We start from the raw sequence: 27,352 nt of genomic DNA, 5'->3' as shown, positions 1-27,352 counted from the left end.
TGAGCCTCGCAGCCCAGGAACAACTCGCAAAGAGCAACGTAGTCGGTGATGTGTAGAATGGAGGCAGGGGTGAGATTGTGTAGTTGGAGGCCGTAGAACTCCAGGAGCCCGCGGAGGAACGGATGAATTGGAAATCCGAGTCCCCTTAGTAAGTAAGGAACAAGGCAAACCCGTTCCCCCATGGAGGGACAGGGAAAGTTCTCCGCTTGCTCCCCGCCATTGTAGGTGGCGAGCCCGGCTTTAACGGGACCAATCGACTGTGTGGGACTGAACACCTCTCCCAATCACCAAGCTTAGGGCTGCGGGGGCGGGAGGAGGAGCTGCGAAGGTCGGTCATGCTGGAATGGATCTTTCCGAAACACGCTCTGATGGATTCTCGCTGAGGGGAGGATGGTGTGGATCGGATCTAAGAATCCCAATCCCTTTAATAGACAATTTATTTATTTGGCTAGGGGGGCGAATGTAAAAATGCCCTGGCGCCTTGTATTCGTTCGATGCATGAGAGATTGCCCTTATTGGGCGCAGAAGCCAAGAAGATCAACATTTATGGGGTCGGATACTATTTACAAACACTTGGAAATTGGAGAACCCGCCTTGCAATGCTGAAGACAATACTGCGCGTCGGACTCGTCGTCATTGAAGCCTGGTTCGGGCGCTACTGAGGGAGTCCTGGATTAGGGGGTCTCCGGACAGCCGGACTATATCCTTTGGCCAGACTGTTGGACTATGAAGATACAAGATTGAAGACTTCGTCCCGTGTCCGGATGGGACTCTACTTGGCGTGGAAGGCAAGCTAGGCAATACGGATATGTGTATCTCCTCATTTGTAACCGACCTTGTGTAACCCTAACAATCTCCGGTGTCTATATAAACCGGAGGGTTTTAGTCCGTAGGACAAGATACAATCATACCATAGGCTAGCTTCTAGGGTTTAGCCTCTCTGATCTCGTGGTAGATCTACTCTTGTACTACCCATATCATCAATATTAATCAAGCAGGACGTAGGGTTTTACCTCCATCAAGAGGGCCCGAACCTGGGTAAAACATCATGTCCCCTGCCTCCTGTTACCATCTACCTTAGACGCACAGTTCAGGACCCCCTACCCGAGATCCGCCAGTTTTGACACCGACAGTCACATTCTGAAAGAGTACAAGAATTCCAATATTTTTCAAGACAGTCATGGGCTAGGTGGCGGTTCTGGATCTGGCTCTTACAGTCCGTGTTATCGCAGTGGCATCTTTAACTCTGGATTCCAGGGAAATCAAGGTAATCACAACAACAATGTGGTTATCAGAGCAACCCGAAGCAGTTGAATAGTGCGCAATATCATGTCTTTACCACTAGCTTGTGTAAGCGGGACCAGAAGCTTCATAGGAGGTCAGTCAATGTTGTTGAGCCGACGGTTCCTCGTTATCTGCGTTGGTCTGAGCAGCCCATTGTGTGGAGTCGGGAAGATCACCCGCCTCGGGTTGATAATCCGGTTCATTTGGCTTCGTTGGTTGCACCTCAGGTCAGAGGGTATAAGTTTACCAAAGTACTCATGGACGGAGGGAGCAGCATCAATATCCTTTATTATGAAACTTTCCGTCGCATGGGATTGACTGATAAAAATCTTAAGCCGTCAAACAATGTTTTCCATGGCGTGGTGCCTGGTAAGTCGGCATATCCAGTTGGTAAGATAGCTCTGGAAGTTGTTTTTGGAGATGATCATGACTCTAGGTCAGAGACGTTGACCTTTGAAGTGGTCAAGATCCACAGCCCATATCACGCTCTGTTTGGACAGCCGACTTATGCCAAGTTCATGGCGCGGCCTTGTTACGTGTATCTGCAGCTCAAGATGTCGGGTCACAAGGGAACCATTACAGTGCATGGGAGCCATAAGATAGCTCTGGAATGCGAAGAAGGGGATGCGGCTTATGCTGAGTTGGTTTGTGCAATGGAGGAGTTAAAATTTTACAAGGACAATGTTGATCCGGCAGATATGACATCTTTGAAAAAGCCAACTACAGAGCATGATCTGATTTTAAAGTTTAAATCAACAGATGATACCAAGATGGTTGATTTTGTTCCTAGCGATTCATCCAAGCAGTTCAGCATCAGTGCTAATCTAGATCCAAAATAGGAAAGCGCGCTCATCGAGTTCATCCATGAGAACCGGGACATCTTTGCATGGAAGCCTTCAGACATGCCGGGTGTACCGAGAGAACTCGCTGAGCACACTCTTAATATTGATCCAAAGTTTAAGCCAGTCAAACAGTTTCTTCGCCATTTTAATGAGGAAAGACGGAAGGCCATCGGAGAGGAAGTAGCCCGGCTCTTGGCAGCTGGGTTTATCATTGAAGTTTTCCATCCTAAGTGGCTGGCTAACCCAGTGCTCATACTTAAGAAGAACGGCACTTGGCGTATGTGTGTGGACTACACAGATTTAAAGAAGGCTTGTCCGGCTAATCCTTTTGTTCTCCCTCGTATTGATCAGATTGTTGATGCTATGGCTGGTTGTGAGCGTTTGAGGTTTTTGGATGCTTATTCTGGTTATCATCAGATCAAGATGGCAGTTAAGGACCAGGAGAAGACAGCTTTCATAACTCCCTTTGGAGCCTTCTGCTATGTGTCTATGCCTTTTGGGCTCAAGAGTACCCAGGCGACTTATCAGGCATGTGTGCAAATTGCCTTCTAATCAAATTGGGCGTAATGCTCATGCTTATGTGGATGATATTGTGGTGAAATCCAGAGAGAAAGAGACATTGATAGATGATTTGAAGGAGATCTTTGATAATCTTCGGGTTTATAAAATGATGCTTAACCCGGCCAAGTGTGTTTTTGGTGTACCGGCAGGCAAGCTCTTGGGTTTTTTGGTGTCTAACAGAGGCATTGAAGCTAATCCGGAGAAGATCAAAGCCATCACTTCTCTGGCTAAGCTGGCGTGTCAGCGTGTGTCAATGATGTGTAGCGTCTGGCGGGTCGTATTACGGCTTTAAGCCGGTTCATAAGCCGGTTAGGAGAGAAGGCCATCCTCTGTATCAGATGATGAAAAAGACAGATAATTTTTTCTGGACTGATGCCGCTAATGCAGTGTTTGAGGACTTAAAGAAGCAGCTGGCTGAGCCACCCGTGCTTGCTGCCCCTGTTGATAAGGAGCCTTTGTTGTTATATGTGGCTGCTAATAGCCGGGCTGTCAGTGTAGCCGTTGTGGTAGAAAGGAAGGAGGCAGGCAAGGAATATCCGGTTCAAAGGCCGGTTTACTATATCAGTGAGGTGCTTATTGAGTCCAAGCAGAGATATCCGCACTGGAAGAAGCTTGTATATGGGGTGTTCTTGGCTAGCCAGAAGTTTAAACACTATTTTCCGGGTCATCCCATCACTGTGGTTAGCTCTGCTCCTTTGGGAGATATGATCCAAAACAGGGAAGCAACTGGCCGGGTTGCTAAGTGGGCTATTGAGTTTGGACCTCACGGGTTAAAATATGTGCCCCGCACGGCTATCAAGTCTCGGGCGCTGGTGGATTTCATCAATGATTGGACAGAGCTGCAGATGCCTCAGGAAAAGCCAGATAACACGTATTGGACTATTCACTTTGATGGGTCTAGGCAGTTGGAGGGCTCGAGAGCTGGAGTTGTGCTTGCTTCCCCTCGAGGTGATAAATTATGTTATGTTCTCCGTTTGATGTTTCCTTGTACTAACAATGCAGCTGAGTATGAGGCCTTGCTCCATGGTCTTTGGATGGCTAAGGAGATGAATTCAAGCCGGGTTATATTAGGTGCTACGGGACTCAGACTTGGTGGCTCAGCAAGTCTCTGGTACTTGAGATTCTAAGGACCCATTCATGGCGGCTTATCGACGAGGTGGACGTTATTGCTGGTCACTTCAAGGGTTATCAAGGTGAGCATGTTGATTGGAGGAAAAATGAAGCGGCGGATGCTTTAAGCCAGTTGGGTTCGCAACGTAAACCGGTGCCGCCTAATGTTTTTCTTGATATTTTGCATAACCCGTCGGTCAAGTTACCTACAGAGGAGGATTTGGCTATCCCTGACCCGGAGGCTCAATTGGTGGTGGCTCTTCATGTAATTCTGGATTGGACAGTTCCTTATTTGGCTTATATGACCAGGGGCGAGTTACCTGAGGATGAAACCTTAGCAAGGCAGATAACCCGGCGGTCTAAGTCAATGACAATTGTTAATGGAGAGTTACATCATCGCAGTGTCACAGGAGCATTTCAACGTTGTGTTTCTCTAGAGGAGGGTTGTGAGATCCTGCGTGAGATTCATGAAGGAAATTGTGGTCATCATGCCGGTTCAAAATCTCTCGTGGCTAAAGCTTTTCGTCATGGACTTTATTGGCTAATAGCTCATGCTAATGCGCAGGACCAGGTCAGAAGGTGTGATGGGTGTCAGAAATTTTCACGATGAGCTCATGTTCCAGCTCAAGAATTGAGGATGATTCCAATTACTTGGCCGTTTGCAGTTTGGAGGCTTGATATGGTTGGACCTTTCAAAAGATCCAAGGATAAGAAGACCCACCTTTTGATGGCGGTTGATAAGTTCACTAAGTGGGTAGAGGCAGAGCCAGTCAATAAGTGTGATGTAGCAACGGCGGTTCAATTCATGAAGAAGGCGATCTTCCGTTTTGGCTTTCCACACAACATCATAACAGACAATGGCACTAATCTCTCTAAAGGTGCTATGGAAGAATTTTGTCAACGTGAGCACATCTGGCTTGATGTGTCGTCAGTGGCTCACCCCCAATTTAATGGTCAAGCTAAGAGAGCCAATCAAGAGATCTTGAAAGGCATCAAGCCCCGTCTTATGATTCCCCCGTAGAGAACATTGGGTTGTTGGGTGGAGGAGTTACCTTCTGTGTTATGGAGCATCAATACCACCCCTAACAGATCTACGGGATACACACCTTTCTTCATGGTTTACGGAGCAGAGGCGGTTCTCCCTAGTGACATCCATCATGACTCACCTCGTGTGGCGGCTTATGTTGAAGTTGACAATGAAAAAGCACGTCAAGAAGCGCTTGACCTGTTGGATGAGGAGTGTGACATCGCGGCGACTCGTTCAGCGATTTACTAGCAAGATCTGCGTCGTTACCACAGCCGCCGGGTTAAAACCAGAACTCTCCAAGAAGGCGATCTGGTGCTCTGGCTTATCTAGGATCAGACTGAGATGCACAAGTTATCCCCACCTTAAGAAAGACCCTTTGTGGTTAGCAAGAATCTGAACAATGGGTCATATTACCTTATCGATGTCCGAGACCACAAGGACTCACACACGTCAGAGGAAGAGACCCGTCGGCCGTGGAATATTCGTCATCTTCGGCCTTACTACACTTGAGCCACTGGCTCTTCCAATGTACATATTTTGACAATGTATATATTATGATCAATATAATAAAGCCGGCATCCCTGTTAAAGCTGTTTCTCTTTAAATAATGAGTTTTTGGTCACATGGGGGCTTCTGCTTTATACAACAAAGTTATTATTACCCTTTGATCCAGCTTATAGGCCACACAAAAAAACTTGGAGGCTTGCTACCCAGGTTAAAGGTACCAAAGATAGTCTTTTGCAAAAGCACGACTCAAACATAGGTGCCCCTTGAGCACAGCTCAAAATATTGCTTGGGAACTCTTTTGTTCTAAAGAACAAAAGTTGTTATAACCCTTGTAATAGGCTTAAAAGCCAAGCTTGGAAGCCAGGTGTATTAACCTAAAATCCCAAGTTATCCTACCTTTTTAAGTAAGTCACTCCGCCCAGGTAATCCTGAAAATACCCGCCGAGCGTTTGACAAGTCAATTTTATGCAGACCCTCAACTTGTCAAAGTTAAAACGACGATTGATTAATGTGAGGTCTAGCTTATAAGGTTTGTAAAACGGTTTAACTCAGTGACCTGGCAGCCCATAAAAAGCCTCGTTTTGGGCCTGGTAGCCCATGAAAAGTCTCGCTTCTCGTTTGTTTTTTATTCAACATATTCTTTCTTTCTGAGGTTTTATTTGACTAGATTTATAAAGCTTGATTGTAAATCGTCGGTGTTTATTAACCCGGCTGGTTTTCGACTATAAGTCGCCAGTATGAGATAACATCTGGTGTTTATTAACCCGACTTGGTATTCGACTATAAATCGCCAGTTTGAAATACAGATAATATCAAGTGTATATTAACCCGGTCCGGTTTTGTTCATAAGCCGGCAATCTTTGATAATTACCAGTGTTCAAAATCTTGGGTTATCGCCCTTACTGCACTGGCTTGATAAACCAACAAGTGTGATCAAATATCACATGTATGACATATTTTTATTCATACTAGATGACCAGTTGCGCCAATGGCGCAAAGGCCAAGAGTAAGCCATATATTGAAAGAGTGTACATTAATATTATTCGAACACATATTGAAACATATGAGAAAAAATTCCACTTGCTATAAGTACAAGCGATGCAATACCCATATAATGTTCAAAGACATATCAGTATTAACAGAACTGTTAATTAGTCAGACACAAATTCACACCCGAGAAGCACATTGCACAGGGTTGAAACTTTTAAGCCTTACATTCCCAAGCAATCTTAAGGAGGGCCAACAGAATTGAAATCACTGATGCAAACTATCAGCAGTTAGTAATATTTATACGCACAGCCTTTATTGTAGTCATATGATAATGAAATCGGTACTTAAATCAGCACCAAGGATAGCCGATCAGACAAAAAAAATTCTACATCCCACTGAACAACACTATTATGCAGGACTTATTTTAAAAGGCCCAGTTCTAATTTCTATAAGAGCTTGAAGCTTTGGAGCCAAGCCTACGAACCTTCAAATCCGACCAAATATCTTACCATGCAAACACGGTAAAATGGGAAAGAAAGACTCTAAATGTGACGCACCAAAAGCGGAAGAAAATGTTGAACGACCTGGGCGTGATGAGTTGTGCCGGTGACTTGGTGACGCCGAGCAGCGCGTGGATGTGGGCCAGCCTGATGATGGTGGTGGCGGCGCCCTCTTTTTTTTAGTTTCCTATGATCCAAAGTAGTCGCTGGAACAAAGTAAATCTTTAAACACCTATGTAAGTAGATTCAAAACAATAAGAAGTCATTTAATTGATGGAATGTAGCATTATGAAAAATATACAACAAAGTGATTTTGCGTATGCTAGTTGCAGCATCGGCACAGCACATATTCTAGCAAACAGACCTACACCCTCCGTTCCAAAATAGATGACTCAACTTTGTACTAAAGTTAGTACAAAGTTGAGTCATCTATTTTGGAATGGAGGGAGTATGTTTGACACATTCTACCACAAAGTGCCTGTCCAAAGGCTTCCGCACTGTGGCTCATGTAGAAAACTGAAAATGGCTCAACTGTAGTAGCATGCATGTCTAACATCTTTTGTCCTTTCATAAAGCAACGAAAGTTCAGAACATACCATCTTAAACCGGTGAGCGACTTGGTTTACATTATCTCCTAGGTGACCTGAGCTACAAATTTATTGTTTCCATAAATTAGGTAAATAATGTTTGTACAATGAATTTTAAATGTAAAAGCAGCCTAGTAGAAATTAAGGCATAATATCATGACGTGTGAAAAAGCTCAATAAACTACATCAACACAAGCAAAATGACAGACAAAATACATGATAATATTTTTTCGCCCATGGATATGTACTTCCAAATAGCTTTATATTAACATCATATGCACGTGCTGAAGGAAAATTTTAATTAGATCAACCAAGGCAAAAATATATTGTGTAAGATCTCATCTCTTGTAAAAAGAAACTGGCGCAAATAGAAAGCAGAAATCTAAGACCATTTAGGAAAAGAGTTAACCAGTTAATCGGTAAAAGACAACAATGTAAGATGCCATCAGTTATAAAAAAAACTGATCAAGGAGTACATAAATCACTTCCCGCAGGGCGCCCTCCCCTGCCTCCATCCTGAGCACCTCCATCCCGTGAGCACTCAAGCCCTGGATCCATAGTCTCGAGCTCGCCCGAGCTCCGCCATCTCTGCCTCGAGCTCTGAAATCACCGCTACTAATCAGACTCTTACTTGGATACTTAACAAAAAAGAATCAGAAAGGAAATTTATTTACCGAAACAACATAATGAAATATGATATATATCGTTCTTTAGAATGAGAAGCTACAAAATAGAAGAGGCATAAGTTTATATGGAAGTATTCATATATCCTAGGCCGGGTTTTTACAGAGCAATCACGGACATGCCTTTATACGTCTATACAAAATGATCTGCGCAAGAAGGCTGCACATATGGAAGTATTCATATATCCTAGGCCGGGTTTTTACAGAGCAATCACGGGCATGCCGTTATACATCTAATACAAAATGATCTGCGCGAGAAGGCTGCTGTAAAAGTAGCAAGGATTAAAGTAAAAAATGCATCACAACAATTCATTACTAAACAACGGAATGAAATACGATAGCTATCAATCCTGGTAACAGGAAGCTACGAAATATAAGACGACCACATTTATATTATTATTTTGCGGGTAGAGGATAACATTTATATGGAAACATTCAAATATCCTAGGTCTGTATTTTGACCATGTAATCACGGATATGTCGTTATAACCCCACCTTCTCCTTTTACTCCGCATACAAGTTTGGTCAAACTGAAAATGGAAATGCATTATGTTTGAACACTGAAACCCCTCCTTGCAAAAGAATCAATTAGAGCACTGGTCCTCATTCAATCTGATCTCTGACTGTGAGCTATTTTTGTTCTCTATAATTTAGCTTGGGGTTTCCACTTGTGTAGAACTGTAACAAATAAAGCAGGGCATGTAGCATGGGTGCAGCTCCTGTGCTGGGCACTATTGACATGCTTTGCACACGTATAACAGGCATGGGCAAAGGTGAGAGGGTCATGGTGTACTGCACGGCCTGGATGTGCACTGTGTGTATGCGTGAGGCTGTAAAGGAGAACAACAATGTGTAGCTTCTCGCTTCAGTCATAAACAGAAAAATACAAAAACGAACTCAACACAAAGCTAGTGCTGGGGGAAAACCATCGAGTACCTTGTATACATCCTTTCTCTGGTTGATTCTTGCTATCGATTCCTCTACGACGAGCCAAGATCTGAGTCTCATGTGTGTCCACAGGGGGAAAACAGAGGCGAGCGAGACTCCAGGCCTGTCAATCTCCTTCATTATCAGCTAATTTGAATGGTTGTTGCCAGTAAGTGAAATGGGAATTGTACATCAAGATTCACGTAGCAGAAACGAATTACCAGAGGGAGATGGGTAGTCTGCAAATGGTACAAAGGATCTCTTTTGAGCTGATCTGCTCCAAACGACTGGTTTCAAACTGAACAAGGAAATAAGCAAATGGACAAGTCATTAGAAACAACCTTGCGCAAAATAATTTGAAACATCATTATGCAGTTTACTGTCATTAGAAACAACCTTGCATAATAGTATAATTTAGTTCCAAAGTATGTCCAGAGATACAGGGGTACAGATCTAGTACATTTTAGTTTCAGAGTATGGTCCAGAATCATACTAAATCTACAAAACCAGTATCCTTATCTGAAAGCCCCCACACAGTTCATTTGATAGATGCATTCAGCGGTAAAAGAAAAAAAGGATGTTAGCAAATTAGAGCTGCACACACACCTCCAAGGCTCCAATAGTGTTTTGGCCTGTGTAGGAAACACGAACCCCCAAACACCTCGAGCTCCTTGCCCAGTGGGGGTGGAGGCAATGGTGGCGCTTCTCATGACGCAGAGGAGGCAACGACGCGGTCGAGCGGTGCCGGCGCCGCCCCGGACTATATCAAGATTGGGCGAGACGAGGCGGCGACCAGGCGAGCAAGCACCATCATAGCGCCGTGGTTGGGGAGCAGCAGCGGTGTGCAGCGCGGGAGTACTGCAGCAGCGCGGAGGCACGGGAGAGAAGGGGGGGGGGCAAGGAGGCCGTGGCTGCCTCGTTTCCTCTTTGAGATTGAGAGAGAGAGAGAGTACCTGAGAGGAAAAGAATGTTAATGGCGAAGGATATGTATCCTGCGCAGTAAATTGTAAAAAGAAATACCCTGAAGTGAGAATTTTTGGTCGCAGTTTGCAGCTTCCTCATAAGCTTAGGCATCTTCATGCTTTACTATCACCCTGTCAAGCACAGTAATAAGCAACGTAAACATATCCTCACTGAAATTGCATCGTTGATCAAGATGACAAAACTGATTACTCAGATAACAAAACCAACCTTCAGCTGGCAATTAGCAATCTTGATGTACACAGATGAAGGTCTGTTCCTTGCAAACCAAGTTGGTAACAACACAACAGAATAAGGGGATGAGTGCTTAGACATTAAGCCATTAAACAAACTCGGAATTGCAAATCACCCTGTCAAGCACGGCATTACACCAACCAGCAGGTAGTGCTGCCACCTCCACACAAAGTTACTAATTCATCCTAAAGGAAAAATCACATCATGAGATGGAAAGGATGGAATTAAATCACTAACTCACACACTCTGCACACGGAACGGCCAACACCGGTGTTGCTTCTCACGTAATGGTCAAAGGCAGAGGCCGGCTCCTCAACCCAGCTCCGGCTTTCGACAATTTGACTAACAGTCTAACACAAAGCATATTATTAACATCCATAATTTGGATTGGGTAATTTAGAACAAGTGATTCAACTTCTATAATTTGACCCTGCTAACACATGATTTATTGGATAATTTGGACTGTTGTGCAAAATTTAAGAGCGGAACTAATTGTTCAATTTCTAATTTTTTACTTGGCATATCTTCTGAGTAAGGTGAGCTCATTCTCTAAAGCAAATACAACAGTTTTCAGGAAAATGCTTAGGAACAGTAGCGGCAAGTTGAAGATCAAGTTGGACAGAGTAAGCTCTAAATGGCATCTCCCTTTTTCTAAAAGGCAAAAGATTAAGTAAAATCTGCCTTTTGGATAGAGCAAATATATAGCTTCAGAAATAAGAAGAAAGCCATGAACAGAGCATCGAGGAATCAGTATAAGAACAAAGCAAATATTATACTGAAGGTTGAGTAAAATCTGTCTTTTGGATAAAATAAGAACAAAGCCATGAACAGAGCATTGAGGAATCAGTATAACAATTTTGAAACACAATAATTTCGAAATCTTGCAAAATCACAACAAAAATTTATGTAGTTATGAACAATTGGAAATACATTATAATAAAGGTTGATTAAAATCTGTCTATTGGATTGAGCAAATATGTAGCTACAGAAATTTTGTAAAATCAACACAAAACAAGAATCTCATTTAATGAAAACAAATCTGTCATTACCTATGATCAGAATTAGGTATTGCGAAAATAAATCACTCTACTCGCTAGAGATCAGATAAGGAAAAGAAAACTAATGAGTGACAACTTCTAAGATATTGATCAGTTAAGGAAAAAATTGTTGATGACATTATTAACCTATCACTTTGTAGAAAAGCATGAGAAACTAACAGAACTACCACATATACTTGCAAGTGCGCCACTAAGAAAAGCAATCAGGCATGTTTTCTGGGACTCTGTCCCTGCTATTTAAAAGAACTGCACTAACAGAACAAGGCTAAGGAGGAGCAAAATAAGGACAATATCGGTAGTCATGCAAGTGGGTAGACATATGTACTGCCATAACTTGAAAATCACGAGCTTCATCAAGAAACACATGTAAAGACGAAAAAAGTTTTTTTCAGCTAGCAGAAGATTACCAGTTCATCTTACCCAGGCACACTGCCATAACTTGAATGTAGCTTGTACATATTATACGTATTCACTGTTTTATTGAGATAGTATATCAACACTATAATGCTGAAAATGCAAGCAGATAAACAAAACTGCACTACAATCACCCATACACGCCACTAAATTTTATATGAGCACCTAGAACTATTTTATGGTGATAAAACAATGGAAGCACGTTGGCAACACAATTGTAAAATAAACTATATTCAAGGAAATCTGCACTTGCCCGGTTTGATAGCAAAGCATTTTCTACGTGTTCTGAGAATACCACAGTTTTTTAGACTACCATGCTGAAAAAGAGCCCACGTGCATATTCATGTGCCTCTCGACACACATCTCCTGCCATGTATTGTGTGAACAAATAAATAATCTATATACTGAAAAAATTAATATAATGAACTTGAAGAAAACAACTATATCATTCTGACCAACTTTGTTCAAACACGACCAGACTCCAGACCACATTTTTTATGTCATTAGTTCTAAAAGGAGCGATAGAAGAGTGCTGGAGGTACAAATAAGAATCATTTCATATTACAAATAGAAAATGTGAGAAGGACTGCTGGAGGTACAAATAAGAATCATTTCATATTACAAATAGAACATACCTTTGCATCAGTAGTTGTCGATTAACAATACATTTAGACATCCAATAGATCCAAAGTGCACACATAATTACAGTATAATTGTAGACCACAGGGTATCCGTTGCCAAGTTATTTATTGTTCCATGGCCTGTAAAAATGAAGAGTAGTGTAGTGTCACACTATTGGTACAGGAAAATTGCTGCAACTACGAAAAGAAAAACTGATTTTTTTTTGTTTATGCACAGTATAGTGCCTGGCCATCAATATTATTGCAGTAAATGTCAGAAATCATATAAACACATATATCAGGAAGTTATTCTAATGCTCTAGTAACATAATATAATAACTAATATATTAACAACACTATTGCTTGAAGGGTCCAATCAGAAGCTCCTACTTATTTTAGTCTGCCAAGCAATCCGTGTGTGCTGCAATCTTCAAGCAAAATTTACTTTTTGCATAGATCACAATAATAAAGGCAACAAGCGGTAGATTCATGAATTTGTTGCTGCTACCCAGATAGAAAATTGAAGGCAGCCTACCTCATCTTCCCAAGTTGATTGTGAGACTTACTTTATTCCAGAACGTGATGTCCATGTGCCACCAAAATGTCTCCCACGGATGCCATTGACACCACTACTTGCTAGTTATTCCAGAGTTGATAGTGAGAACATTCCACATCTGCAGCCATAAAAAATAATCAATTGAATGGAGTCCTTATAACGGGGAAACATAACTTGAAGGCAGCAATCCTTGATATCCATCAGTTCTGACACAACAATAGCAAATAGGAGAAGTTAAGAAAGATCTAAAACCAGGTGTGCTGCTCCAATGAATCTGTGTGTAACAAGAAAGAGAGGTCGGGGAAGAGAGAGAGAGAGAGGGCACAAAGGGGAAAGGGGGAGTACATGCGTGTCAAGGGTAGCCTGGCCTCCCTCCCGCTCCAGATCAGGAACCTGGGAGAAGGTGAGGAGAGGTGGCGACGAGGTGCGAGCCAGCTAGCGTGGCTGCTGCTCCCCTTCTCTTATCGAGGCCGGACTGAGGACGCGCTGCGGCTGCTGCTCCTCTCCTCTTGCTGACGCGGTCGGTCCGTGGTGGACGCGGGCGAGGAGGAGGAGGCCCCGCCGCCGCCGGGCTTGTCCACCGCCATGGATTTCTCTCCGATGCGGCAGGGGTTTGGGGCGGCGATGTGGCGACAGCAGGAGCGGAGGCGGCAGCGGCGACAGGAGGAGTAGGCGGGGAAGGGAAGAGGCAGGAGGGGGAGGAGAGTGCGGGAGCGGGCGACGGCTAGGGTTCGTCAACTGAGCGACTGAGTTTTATACATCTAGACGTGAAATTATCAAAATGCCCCCGGTGGGGCACCGAATTAACAAGCGATGGCATAGCGATTTAAAGGCGACGTGGAGGCAACGGTTGTGACTACGAGTTTAGAAGGGTTTATAACGGGGAAACATAACTTGAAGGCAGCAATCCTTGATATCCATCAGTTCTGACACAACAATAGCAAATAGGAGAAGTTAAGAAAGATCTAAAACCAGGTGTGCTGCTCCAATGAATCTGTGTGTAACAAGAAAGAGAGGTCGGGGAAGAGAGAGAGAGAGGGCACAAAGGGGAAAGGGGGAGTACATGCGTGTCAAGGGTAGCCTGGCCTCCCTCCCGCTCCAGATCAGGAACCTGGGAGAAGGTGAGGAGAGGTGGCGACGAGGTGCGAGCCAGCTAGCGTGGCTGCTGCTCCCCTTCTCTTATCGAGGCCGGACTGAGGACGCGCTGCGGCTGCTGCTCCTCTCCTCTTGCTGACGCGGTCGGTCCGTGGTGGACGCGGGCGAGGAGGAGGAGGCCCCGCCGCCGCCGGGCTTGTCCACCGCCATGGATTTCTCTCCGATGCGACAGGGGTTTGGGGCGGCGATGTGGCGACAGCAGGAGCGGAGGCGGCAGCGGCGACAGGAGGAGTAGGCGGGGAAGGGAAGAGGCAGGAGGGGGAGGAGAGTGCGGGAGCGGGCGACGGCTAGGGTTCGTCAACTGAGCGACTGAGTTTTATACATCTAGACGTGAAATTATCAAAATGCCCCCGGTGGGGCACCGAATTAACAGGCGATGGCATAGCGATTTAAAGGCGACATGGAGGCAACGGTTGTGACTACGAGTTTAGAAGGGTTTATAACGGGGAAACATAACTTGAAGGCAGCAATCCTTGATATCCATTAGTTCTGACACAACAATAGCAAATAGGAGAAGTTAAGAAAGATCTAAAACCAGGTGTGCTGCTCCAATGAATCTGTGTGTAACAAGAAAGAGAGGTCGGGGAAGAGAGAGAGAGAGAGAGGGCACAGAAGGGAAAGGGGGAGTACATGCGTGTCAAGGGTAGCCTGGCCTCCCTCCCGCTCCAGATCAGGAACCTGGGAGAAGGTGAGGAGAGGTGGCGACGAGGTGCGAGCCAGCTAGCGTGGCTGCTGCTCCCCTTCTCTTATCGAGGCCGGACTGAGGACGCGCTGCGGCTGTTGCTCCTCTCCTCTTGCTGACGCGGTCGGTCCGTGGTGGACGCGGGCGAGGAGGAGGAGGCCCCGCCGCCGCCGGGCTTGTCCACCGCCATGGATTTCTCTCCGATGCGGCAGGGGTTTGGGGCGGCGATGTGGCGACAGCAGGAGTGGAGGCGGCAGCGGCGACAGGAGGAGTAGGCGGGGAAGGGAAGAGGCAGGAGGGCGAGGAGAGTGCGGGAGCGGGCGACGGCTAGGGTTCGTCAACTGAGCGACTGAGTTTTATACATCTAGACGTGAAATTATCAAAATGCCCCCGGTGGGGCACCGAATTAACAGGCGATGGCATAGCGATTTAAAGGCGACGTGGAGGCAACGGTTGTGACTACGCGTTTAGAAGGGTTTATATGTTCAATATGATTATTATTTAGTCCGCCTTGGTTATAAATCATGATAAGTTTATATTGGGGCATTATAACCCGTTCAGTGGTAAACCTCCAGGACACTTTTCATCTGTTATATGCAGGAATAGATTCAAAATTGATAATATCATAAAGCATATATGACATATCTTCGCATGGCGGATAAATAGTGTCATGAACAGCACAATATGCACGATGACATAGCAAAACAAGAAGTTTAAAGCTAGCCTATTACAAGGCGCTTGGTGCCCAAAAGGATGATTGTTTTTAAGTATCGTAATCAGCAGATGATAAACCGGCCCCGGTTCATGAATCTTGGCCTGACTGGCTCGAAGGTTTCAGTTCACCCCTTGCCGGTTCGTATTCCTCCTCCACCATCTGAAAGTGGGGTTTGGACTAGTCAAAGCCACGCAAGGCGACAAATTCAGCTTCGTCGTCAATCAGATCAGACGGATCAATATCAGGGGCGAAAGTGTGCTTACGAATGGGTGGAATTAAATCCATCACTTTATATGAAGGAGTCGGCATCTTCTGGTTATCTGCATCGTAACCCGGCTGATACTTGGTGAGGTTGGTCTCTTCGGCAATGATTGTTGCATGAGTGTGAATCTCTTTGACACAGGTAGCAAAGTCTTTGTTGGTCAAAAGAGGTTCCATCTTCCTCGAGACTAGGATACCGACTGGCTACGTTTGCCGGGTCTAATTCCGGTACCCAGGCTTTGGCACGGCTCAAGGCTGTCACAGCTCCGGCTCTAGCACAAGATCGCTTGATTTCTTGGAACCTGGTGGGCAAGATGGACAGTTTCTTCAAGACATCACTTAACAGATTTGGTCCTTAATTCGCTGGGAGATAGTGGCAAGAGTTCGCTGAGCTCCAGTGTATAATTGCTCAACAAGCGTGTAAACCGCCTTGAGCTTCACTAGTGTAACTTGGCTCAGATTGCTGCTCCTGGGACTTGAAACAAAAAAGTGCAAAGATTGGTTAAGTGGTGACTTATAGTGGCGACTTACAGTATGATGACAAATACTTATTCTGGATAAATAACAAGGTGACTTACCAAAGATTGCAGAAACCATCTGAGACACACGGTTCTTTAAACCGGCGAGTTCAGTGGTAACTTCTTCCAGAGCCGCCTCTGCTTTCTCAGCACGCTGAATCAGGGCAGTCTTTTCCTTCGCCCAAGCTTCTTTGTCCACAGTAAAACCGATATTCAATTTTTCGGCTTCAGACACACTAAACTGAAATTTTGATTCAGCCTTTTTTGTCTCGGTCTCCTGAGCCGCCAGCCGGGCCTTGGCTTCGGACAATTTAGTTTCCAATTCTATGGTAGCAGCCTGCATACAGCACAAGTTCATTAAGTGTCATGGCGAATTACAATAATACAAGTCCCAAGTGTTTTGCAAGCAACGACACTTGGCACTTGGGGGCTAATGTGTGTCAACGCAGTTTTTCAAAAGAATCGGCTCTTTCTAAAGTCCCAAGTGCTTTGCAGGCAACAACACTTGGCACTTGGGGGCTAATGCACATTGCTTGTTTTCTTTCTAAGGATAAGCCGAGTGTGTTGTTGATAGTCCCAGCCGGCTCATGGGGGCTATGCAGTTAAGTTATGTTCTTTCACACAATGATTAATAGGACCAGTTCATTCATACTGATTAAGCCGTCCCTTGGGGACTATAGATGCAAAGTTATTCTATCATCAGAATCCAGTTTAAAGTTTTGAAATCGGACTTGGAGGGAGTCTAGCACAGAAGCTTGTAAATACTTCAAGTCTATAGATTATTCAAGTTTCTCATAATAAGAAGACTTGGGGGCTGGCAGGATATATATATATATATATATATATATATATATATATATATATATATATATATATATATATATATATATATATATATAAGCCGGATGACGTACCTCATACTTCTAGTGCATTTATTTAACCATTTCAATCTCCAAGTCACGGCTGGAATGCACTTGACTGACATAGCCAGATAATACTTCACCAGTACTCAGTTGAGCATAGTGGGAGACATAAAACCATACTTTCCGTCTTTCCATGACTTCTTGTTTGGCCGAATGTCTCGCTAGTATCGTTGGATTCCCGGGCTCAGTAAAGGCGGTGCCAGTGATTACAACATCATCAACATGAATCTCCGGTGGGTTAACTGAGCTTGACAGTTCAATACTCGACGGATCGATAGTGGTTTCGTCAACAGACGGCCCAGGTCTTTCAGGTTGAGCGTTGAGAGGAGGATCTTCTGGCTGTTCAAGATGTTCTAATGCAATGGTTGGCTGTTCTGTTTCAGTAGCTTTCGGACCCTCGGCCGACTTTGTGGTTTTTTATTTCTTGTTGGGTTTTGCTTGATCGCTAAAAAGAATTTGGACACGTCAGTATAATGATAAAGATATAAAGGTACAGAAGAAAGATATTTATTATTACCCAGGGGCAGCCTTGAAAGCTGGCAGTTGAGTCTGCGATGAGTCGCCAGAGGAGGAACGAGAAATCTCCTGCAAGGATGGAATCAAAATTAAGTGATTAATGAAAGTAACTCGCTGGTAAATACAAGGGTTAAGGTTAAAAAGAACCTCATTTTGGCGTTTCCGAGGAGTGTTCGGTAAGCCGGAGGATAAATCGTCATCTCCATCGGTCCGGGTCTGGCGGCGGCTCTCATGTTGCTGTCGTTTCAAGAGAAAATGAGGATCTAAATAAGCCAAGAGGTGTGAAAAACTTACTTTCCAGGTTACCTACCAAAGTTTCTGCCTTGGTAAAGGTTCTGAGTCGAAGGAAATAGTAGTTTCCTCTTCTTTGACTGCTTGGCTGGCTCCCGTGTCATCCTGGCAATAGTCAGTGTCAATACGGTTGCTAAAAAATAAGCCAAGAGAATCAAGGGCTACCTCAGACTCAGAGGCGTCATCCAGCTTTAGCAATTCAGAGGCGCTTGGTCTTTTTGGTGGCTCTCGCAGCAGCTTTAGCCTTTTTGGCGGCCTCATGGTCATATTTGGCCTTCCAGAAGTCAGATTTAGCCTGTGGAAGGAAAACATATTTTGAGTTCATGCAATGTTTAAGTGCCGAAGGAAAAGAAATCAAAAGATTTACCTCTAGCGCCGGGTTAAGCTTGCAGAAAGGATTCAAACCCACTTTGTTGTAGTCTTCATATTTGCTATTTACAAGCGTGGTTGCCATCTCAACGATGCCTTCTTCAGTCAGTCGAAGAGAGCTATGGCATAAGGGATCATCTGTTCCTCCGGTATATGTACACATCAAGCCAGATCGGCGGCTTAAGGGTATGATCCGCCATGTGACCCAGCAGCGGATTAAGTCGACTCCAGTTAAGTCGTTTCCTAGCAAGGCTTGAACTTTTCTGATGGTAGGAAAAAGTTTCTTGCATTCGGCAGCGGTAAGTTTATCAAGGAGTTGGTACTTTGAGTCGAGACGCTCAGGCCGATAAACCGGCAACGGATTCTCATCAGACGGCGAGATATCTTTGCAGTAGAACTAGGTTTGGTTCCAGTCTCTGGGATGGCTTGGCAGAGCTACTTGAGGGAAGATGGCATCTCGTCTGCGTTGAATTGAAATCCCGCCAAGTTCCAAGCTGGGCCCATTTGTGAACTCGTTCTGCCGGTTCAAGTATAAATACTCTCTGAAAAGCTCAACATTAGGCTCTTCTTGAAGGTATACCTCACAAAAGACTTGGAAGTTACAGATGTTTGATATGGAATTGGCTCCAATGTCTTGCGGATGGAGTTTGAAGAAATGTAGGATATCTCTAAAGAATTTAGAGCCGGGTGGCGAGAAGCCATGGTTCATATGATCAGTAAATACGATAACTTCACTGTCCTTAGGCTGGGGCTTCTCTTCGCTCGGGTCAGGAACACGGTAATGCATCACACTCTTATCTGGCAAATATCCAACAGTGACAAAATTCTTTCAAAGTGCTCTCAGTGACTATGGAGGGAACCCAGTTGCAGGTCGTGATTGTTTTGGGCGGCATGGTGAAAGGACAACCTAAAAGACAGGAAAGAATTTGCCGGCTCAAGATGATTGTTAAAATTGCAAGTTAACAAGTATAGTGCATGTTCAGAATGGGGGCTTAAGTAAGGGCTAATTATATATGAAGTAACGATAAGCCGGCAAAGTAAGCCGCCATGACTAAGATATTCAATAGTTACCAAGAGTAAAATTTGCTAAGTGTTGGGATAAACAGGTTCTGCAGATTGAGGTTACAAATTTGGATCTACCGCTGTTCAGAAAAAGGAAATAAATTCGAAATCTACAGAGGTGATAGTGGAAAAGCATAGGTGCCCTAGAGGAGATATGTCGCGGTGGGGATATATTCTAGTGTCAAAAACAAGTGCTAAAACTACTACCGTGCAAGATTCATTTGGTTTTTGGATCTAACCCATGGAAATAAACAAGGATAAAGAAAGGCGGTGATGAACGCTGACGAACACTGACGAACACCAACAAAACCTAATGACAGATCTATAACGAAGGAAAGAGGGCTTACTGAAGTTGTTAGGACAGCAGAGTGGCGTCGCAGTTTTTCTGGTCTATTCAGGGTGATGCAGCGACAGGAGTTGAGGTTGGAGACGGAGGTTGATGGCGGCGAGGCTCGTGAAGGTCGGTGTGTCGCGAGGAGGAAGAAAGGAGAAGGAGAAGAATGAAAGATGACTCTATGGTCCTATTTATAAGGAAACGGAAAAACAGGCAGACGTGAAAGACGAGGAGGCCAAATGATGGTTATCGAGCTAATTGGACGCCTCGATTTTCAGAAAGACATTAAGATAAAGATCTGTTAAAGATGACGTCGTGGCAGGTTTCCGAAATTCTTGGAGATGACGTCATGGCGGGTTATAAGGTTTCCGCAGTAGATGAGGAGGGATTTTTCTAAGTCTTGAAGATTGACATGAACAAATTCAAATCAACCTGGGGCCTAATGTCGGGGATATAACTATTAGGTATGACCCGCCCAGGAGGGGCCGGGTCATCCCTATGACGATTCATCGCAATGAAGCCCAAGATCATATGGTGGCTCACAGATAGGCTTGGTAGAAGGCCCAGACCCGAAGGCGGCTTAAGGCCCATGGATATAAGACGCCATGTATGTAAACTTGTATTGTAAGGTATGTAATAGAGGTCACCGAGTCGGATACGTTGTATAAGCCGACTAGAACTATGTAGCTCGCAGGGCGTCAACCCGTGTGTATAAGGGGACGACCTAGCGGCGGCTTAGGACAAGAAACAACAGATCAAGAGTCGAGTCAAGCGTATTCGCTCCCTGCTCATCAAAACCCTAGCAATATCACCTCCAACTGGATTAGGCTTTTATCTTCACCGTAAGGGGCCGGACCAGTATAAACTCCTCGTGTCCCTTGTCCTGATTAACCCCTCTAAGCTAACCTCATCGTGATGGCTCCACGACTAAGTCCTCACACTAGGATATCTGCCGTGACAATTCCACGACAGAAAGCCTGTTAACGGCATGTTCGTATATAGCCCATTTACGGCCCGCTAACTCAGGGCCCATTACGGCCTACCGGAATTAAGGCCGGTAGCTTCATCTGGGCCATCCAATATGATTCCAGCCCATTGTAACTTCCGGCCCATATATGGCCCATGATGTCTTTCGGCCCATACGAGGCCATTTGTAACTCTTGGCCCATTAACTGCCCGTGGTGAATCTGGCCCGTAATGAACAGTGTACCGCTTTATACCCATTAATGGCCCATTATTCCATTGGGCCGTTTCCAACCCGTGTTATCTTTCGGCCTTCTAAGGGCCCATTTATTCTTGGGCTTATTTCCAGCATTTGGTTACTTACGTCCCGTTACTGGCCTTTTCTGCTTGTGGGCCAAATTCAGCCCGTGGTTACAATCGCCCGTTTGCGGCCCGTTAATCCGTTGGGCCGTTTTCGTAGCGTCATCAAATACGGCAGATTAATGACGGCCCTTTATGGTCGGCCCATGAAAGACGATTCCAAATCTAGCCCATTTACGGCCCATAATGCGGTCTCTTATTGGCCCATGTTTGGTCGATCGATCAAACGGTTCGTAGAAGGCCCATTGATGTTACGGCCCGTAGAAGGCCCATCATTTCTACGGCCCTTAGAAGGCCCATTTTTCTATGGCCCGTAGGAGTCCCATGGTAACTACAGTAAATATGTAGCCCATGGTTATTGTGGACTAGTTTTAAAAAATAGGTTATTGCTGCCACTAGCAAACCGCGGAAAAAGAACTGCACTAACTACAAGCAAACAAGTAAACAAGACAACAAGGAAATAAATAAGAAAGCAACTTACGCTAGGCTATCACGGCTATTACACATATTACATCCACTGGGCATCAAAGTTCGCCACCAGTGCAAATATAGGGAACAAAGCCGCATATCATATACACTGGTTGTCAAACTTGGCGACCAGTGCAAATAAACGCCGCAGCAAAAAAAAGTCCAGAACTGAAACCACTTCAGAAGAGCTCAAGAAACAATATCATGGGTACCCATAATGCTGGCAAGTTGCTTAGCAAGCTTATTAACTTTCTCTTGTTTGGCGCTTAAATCCTTCATCACTTGCTGGTGCACAAGAAAGTATGCATCTGAATTCTGCACGGACTTCCTCAGTCCTTCGGCTTCTTGCCGCAGCACAGCTGACTGATGCCTTTCAGCTTGTAGCTGAGACTGAAGAAGCCGAAGTGATACAGGCAGCGAGTTCGAAGAGCTTGTTCCAGCGGTACTGGCTAGTAACTCGAACACTACATCAACGTAGGACTGTGGGGTTTTCTCACTGTCTACAAGATCATTTTTATCACCTTTCTTGGAGACCAACAGGGTTGTCTCACTATCTTGAACCTTATATGCATTTCTTTCTCTACCATTGCATAGTGGGGTGCTCTTCTCCAATACTCTGTTTGCATACTACAAGAGAAACAAGCAAACACACCCCAGGTTTAGCATGTAGTATACGAAACTCATTTTGGTAAACCGGTTCAGTAGTAAGGTGGACATGATAACAACATGAAACAAACATATACCTATGTAGTATGGTCACTGTATTGTCCATATCATTCTAGTTTATGTTGCCAAATCAAGATAGAGACACAGTTCAACTCATATATTTTTTAAGACACAACAACATAGACAGAATATAAGTGTGAGAAACTACACAACATTGGCAACACTTGTAATGTGCATCACATGAGAACATAACTATTTATACAACTGAAACTGAAATCAACATAGAGCAAGAAGTTAGAACAACAATCCAGTTAAAGAATTAGGTTTAAAACATACCTGTTACGCCATTGGAGTTTCAATTGGATCCTTCAAATTCAAAAGTAGTTGGTATGAGTAAATACAGTGATGCAACAGCAAAGGAGTATGGACCATAGCTACGGAATCTGACCTGAGAACAATTGCTCTTCTTCTTTAAACATGGAGTTTGGGTTTGCTGTGGTGGTCTTTGTGCTTTGGGCACTGTAGTTGCTTTACAAACTGCTGGTGTGGGGTACTCTGTGGTGGACATGGCGCTTTGTCAACTAGAAGTGGGTTACTATCCACTGGGGTTGGGGTTAGATGGGTTGTAGCAGGTTCTCTGCCCAACGGTGTAAGTGTGCAATCTAGAAGAGTCTCGATTATGTGTGGTGGGGCTAGTTTGTGGGCCAGTACAACCATGGTTCTATTTGCATCGATGGGTAGCACTGTCTTTTTTGAAGAACGGGTTTTTGCTCCCTTAGATACTGCCATCATCCCCTCCAATTCAAATGGCTGATAAACAAGAAAAGAAATTGAACGTGCAGACATTGTATGATAGACAGATGTGGTAATTCACATATATGTTGTCTAACCAAACAGGATAGCATGGCACAATTTCACATATATGATGCCTAACTAAACAGGATAGAATGACATAGTTTTAGATATATGATGGATAACTTAACAGGATATAATGGCATAATTCAACATATGATGAGTATCTAAACAGGATGACATGACAAAACTATATGATGTCTTTCTAAAATAGGTTGGGATGAAATAATTCACATACATGTTGTCTAAGTATACAGGATGGCATGATACAATTGGCATAATTGATTCATATACTAAGCAGTTGGCACTCGCATGTATGACCTCTAAACTAAGTAGATGGAATTCAATATTATGCATATGATGTCTAAACTAAGCAATGCAAGACACCATATGCATGATATGAGAAATATAAACATTGCAACTTAGAGCATACACCTCAGGTGGGATATAGGACTGGTCATCTGTCTCTGAATCCTCCTCTGAGGAGCTCCCTATAACCATCGAGATATATGCTTCAACAGGTACCATTGCCTGCTCTGAAGACCTTGTTTTCACTCCTGATTTTTCCATAACCGGCTCAAATGGCTGATACACATGAAGAGTAGTTCAATATACACATATTGTCGACAAATGGAATATGTAATAAAAAAAGATGGCATGAGATAATTCACATATATGATGCTTGGCTACATGGCGGTGTATAATTCACATATATGATAACTGGCTGGAAAACATGGCATTGCATAATTCACATATCTGATATAGAAAGCAAACAAGAGGCATTCACACAAAGCATGTCTAATCTAAGCACATGGCATGGCAATGCAAGACACCATATGCATGATATGAGCAATATAACCCTGCCAAATTAGAGCATGCACCTCGGGGGGGGGGAATACGACCGGTCATCTGTCTCTGAATCCTCCTCTGAGGAGCTATCTTTAACCAGCAAGAAATGTGCATCGATAGGTAGCACTGACTGCTCAGAAGACCTTGCTTTCACTCCAGATTTTCCCATGACCGACTCAAATGGCTGATGCATAGGAAGAGTAGATGAATGTATAAACATTGTTGACAAATGGAATACATTATGAAAAAAATATGGCACAATACAATTCACATATACGATGACTGGCTAAACAGGATGGCATTGCATGATTCACATATATGATGCCTGGCTAAAGAAGATGGCATTGCATAATTCCCATATACTCCCTCCGTTCCTAAATATTTGTCTTTTTAGATATTTCAAATGGACTGCCACATACGGATGTATATAGACATATTTTAGAGTGTAGATTCACTCATTTTGCTCCGTATGTAGTCACTTGTTGAAATCTATAAAGAGATAAATATTTAGGAAAGGTGGGAGTATGATATAGAAACCAAACAGGTGGCATTCACACAAAGCAAATCTAAACTAAGCTGATGACATATAAGATGTATAATGTAAGCAATGTGAGGCACCATATGCATGATATGACCAACATCAGCATGCCAGGTTAGAGCAAACACCTCAGGTGGTAAATAGGAGTGGTCGGCTCCCTCTGAATCCCCATCTGAACAGTTATCTTCCTGTAGAATACAATCTGGAATGGCGAGAGGGGGCCACTTCGCCCACCATGGAGCGGCGTCTGCATGACATTATATTCCCACGCAACGGTATTCTCTTTTTCTCTACATGTTTAGTACGATTGTGTACAATAACTGACATGCATAATAAAAAAATAGTTAGATTTTGTAAGGCCTAAGGGGTGCATGCAGAAATCAAGACTGATGGTAGCAACCGAGTGGATAGATCCAAATCTAATGATAGCAGGTAGATTATAGCTTTAGTTTTAAAAAGATAGAGAATGGATCATCTACTATTTGTTGCCCACCCAACATGAACACATAGAAGACCCCAGATGAACCAGATAGTAGACAAATACTATTTGTTGCTGCCTCGATATGAGACCCACGGGCATTTTAAAACTCAAGTTTGAACGATAAAGTAGCAGGTAATAATAACCGATGTACAACATAAGCAAGCACAAAGGACTGCAACCTCTCTTCCGGAACTATGTAGTCCTCAGGTTCATCTGCTCAGTCGATGATGGTAATGCAGTTGTGCGTGGCTGCCGGGAACGGGGAAGATGATCTGAGGCGGTGAAAGAAAGTCTGCAGGGGGAATGTCTGCTGTAGTGAACGCTTCTGTCAATGGTGCACCTCAGGTGGGGTGGATGACGGCACGGCAGGAGCAGGATATAACACATAGAGTTTTCTTTGACGCCTATCTGAAAATGAAGTAAATCTGTAAGGATCCTTAGAATTGGAGGATTCTATAAATGCAGGGATAGGAAAAACACAGGAATAGGATAGGAATGCACGTGCAAAACAAAGCATTTGGAAACATAGGATTTCTGTCAACCTAGGTGTTTGGTTCACATGTATTGGAAGAACACAGGAATGTAGAAACATGGTCAAATTAAAGTCAAAACATGTGAAAATGAAAAAAATAAGAATCTTATTATGCCAGTAATGCAATTGGTCCAGTTCTTCACGCATATTAATTTGAAAAGGACGTCCAAGTGGATATTAAAACTCCTATGTTTTTTCTTTGAAAGAGACACCAAAGGAAAAAATCCTCCAGTTTTGCCTTGCTCCACACCTTCTAACCAAATGCACGAATAGTATTACCATAGTAGTTCCATAGCAAAGGATCCCTGAGGGATCGACATGAATGCAGAGTAACAAAGTGATGCGACAAGTGTACAACCTCTTTGGCATAGCCTTGTGCTACCTCTTGAGCATGCGTTGGTTTTCCCTTGAAGAGGAAAGGGTGATGCGGCAAAGTAGCGTAAGTATTTCCCATAGTTTTTGAGAACCAAGGTATCAATCCAGTAGGAGATATCACACAAGTCACCTAGTACCTGCACGAACAATAAAGAACCACGCAACCAACGCGATAAAGGGGTTGTCAATCCCTTCATGGTCACTTGCGAAAGTGAGATCTGATAAAGATAGTAAGATAATTTTTTTTGATATTTTTGTTATATAGATTGGAAAGTAAAGATTGCAAAATAGTAAATGATATGCGATAATAAAAAGAGATGCAATATAATAAGAAAGAGACCCGGGGGCCATAGGTTTCACTAGTGGCTTCTCTCATGATAGCAAGTATTACGGTGGGTGAACAAATTACTGCCGATCAATTGATAGAAGAGCGCATAGTTATGAAAATATTTAGGCAATGATTATGAACATAGGCATCATGTCCGTGTTAAGTAGACTAAAACAATTCAACATCTACTACTATTACTCCACACATCGACACATATCCAACATGCATCTAGAGTATTAAGTTCATAAGAACAGAGTAATGCTTTAAGCAAGATGACATGATGTAGAGGGATAAACTCAAGCAATATGATATAAACCCCATCTTTTTTATCCTCGATGGCAACAATACAATACGTGCCTTGCTGCCCCTACTGTCACTTGGAAAGGACACCGCAAGATTGAACCCAAAGCTAAGCACTTCTCCCATTGTAAGAAAGATCAATCTAGTAGGCCAAACTAAACCAATAATTCGAAGAGACTTGCAAAGATGTAAAATCATGCATATAAGAATTCAGAGAAGAACCAAATATTATTCATAGATAAACTTGATCAAAAATCCACAATTCATCGGATCTCGACAAACACACCGCAAAAAGTATTACATCGAATAGATCTCCAAGAACATCGAGGAGAACTTTGTATTGAGAACCAAAGAGAGAGAAGAAGCCATCTAGCTAATAACTATGGAGCCGAAGGTCTGTGGTAAACTACTCACACGTCATCGGAGAGGCTATGGTATTATGTAGAAGCCCTCCGTGATCGAATCCCCCTCCGGCAGATCGCTGAAAAAGTCCCCACATGGGATCTCACGGGTACAGAAGGTTGCGGCGGTGGAAAATTGGTTTCGTGGCTCCCCTGATGTTTTTAGGGCATAAGAGTATATATAGGCGAAAGAAGTACGTCGGTGGAGCTCCGTGGGGCCCACGAGGGTGGGGGTGCGCCTACCCCCCTAGGCGCGCCCTCCTGCCTCGTGGAAGCTTTGCGGAGTTCTAGAGTTCCACTCCAAGTCTCCTGGTTTGCGTTTGTTCCAAGAAAGATCCTCGCGAAGGTTTCGTTCCGTTTGGATTCCGTTTGATATTCCTTTTCTACGGAACACTGAAATAGGCAAAAAAAAACAGAAACTGGCACTGGGCCTCCGGTTAATAGGTTAGTCCCAAAAATAATATTAAAGCCCGTTAAACATCCAAAACAGATAATATAATAGCATGGAACAATTAAAAAGTATAGATACGTT

At 43.8% G+C, this 27,352-nt stretch overlaps 1 long non-coding RNA gene across 10 annotated transcripts; it reads right to left on the bottom strand.

The window, feature by feature from the left end:
- Window positions 1–6,526: 6,526 nt before the first annotated feature.
- On the bottom strand, window positions 6,527–14,957 carry LOC119300700. 10 transcript variants are annotated; one of them, XR_005146612.1, is made up of 9 exons: window positions 13,227–13,597; window positions 12,892–12,999; window positions 10,210–12,466; window positions 10,039–10,112; window positions 9,625–9,971; window positions 9,240–9,316; window positions 9,028–9,142; window positions 7,418–8,008; window positions 6,527–7,053 (listed from the first exon to the last, which is right to left on the bottom strand). It is a non-coding gene; the product is annotated as an uncharacterized LOC119300700 (long non-coding RNA). The 10 variants fall into 10 exon arrangements; XR_005146613.1 differs by having other exon boundaries at window positions 6,527–7,027; XR_005146614.1 differs by having other exon boundaries at window positions 7,885–8,008.
- Window positions 14,958–27,352: the final 12,395 nt, after the last annotated feature.

Source organism: Triticum dicoccoides, chromosome 5A (genome assembly GCF_002162155.2).
Source record: "Triticum dicoccoides isolate Atlit2015 ecotype Zavitan chromosome 5A, WEW_v2.0, whole genome shotgun sequence".
Taxonomy (NCBI): Eukaryota; Viridiplantae; Streptophyta; class Magnoliopsida; order Poales; family Poaceae; genus Triticum; species Triticum dicoccoides.
Note: the sequence above shows the minus strand (reverse complement) of the source record. Positions and strands in the feature narration are given on the sequence as shown.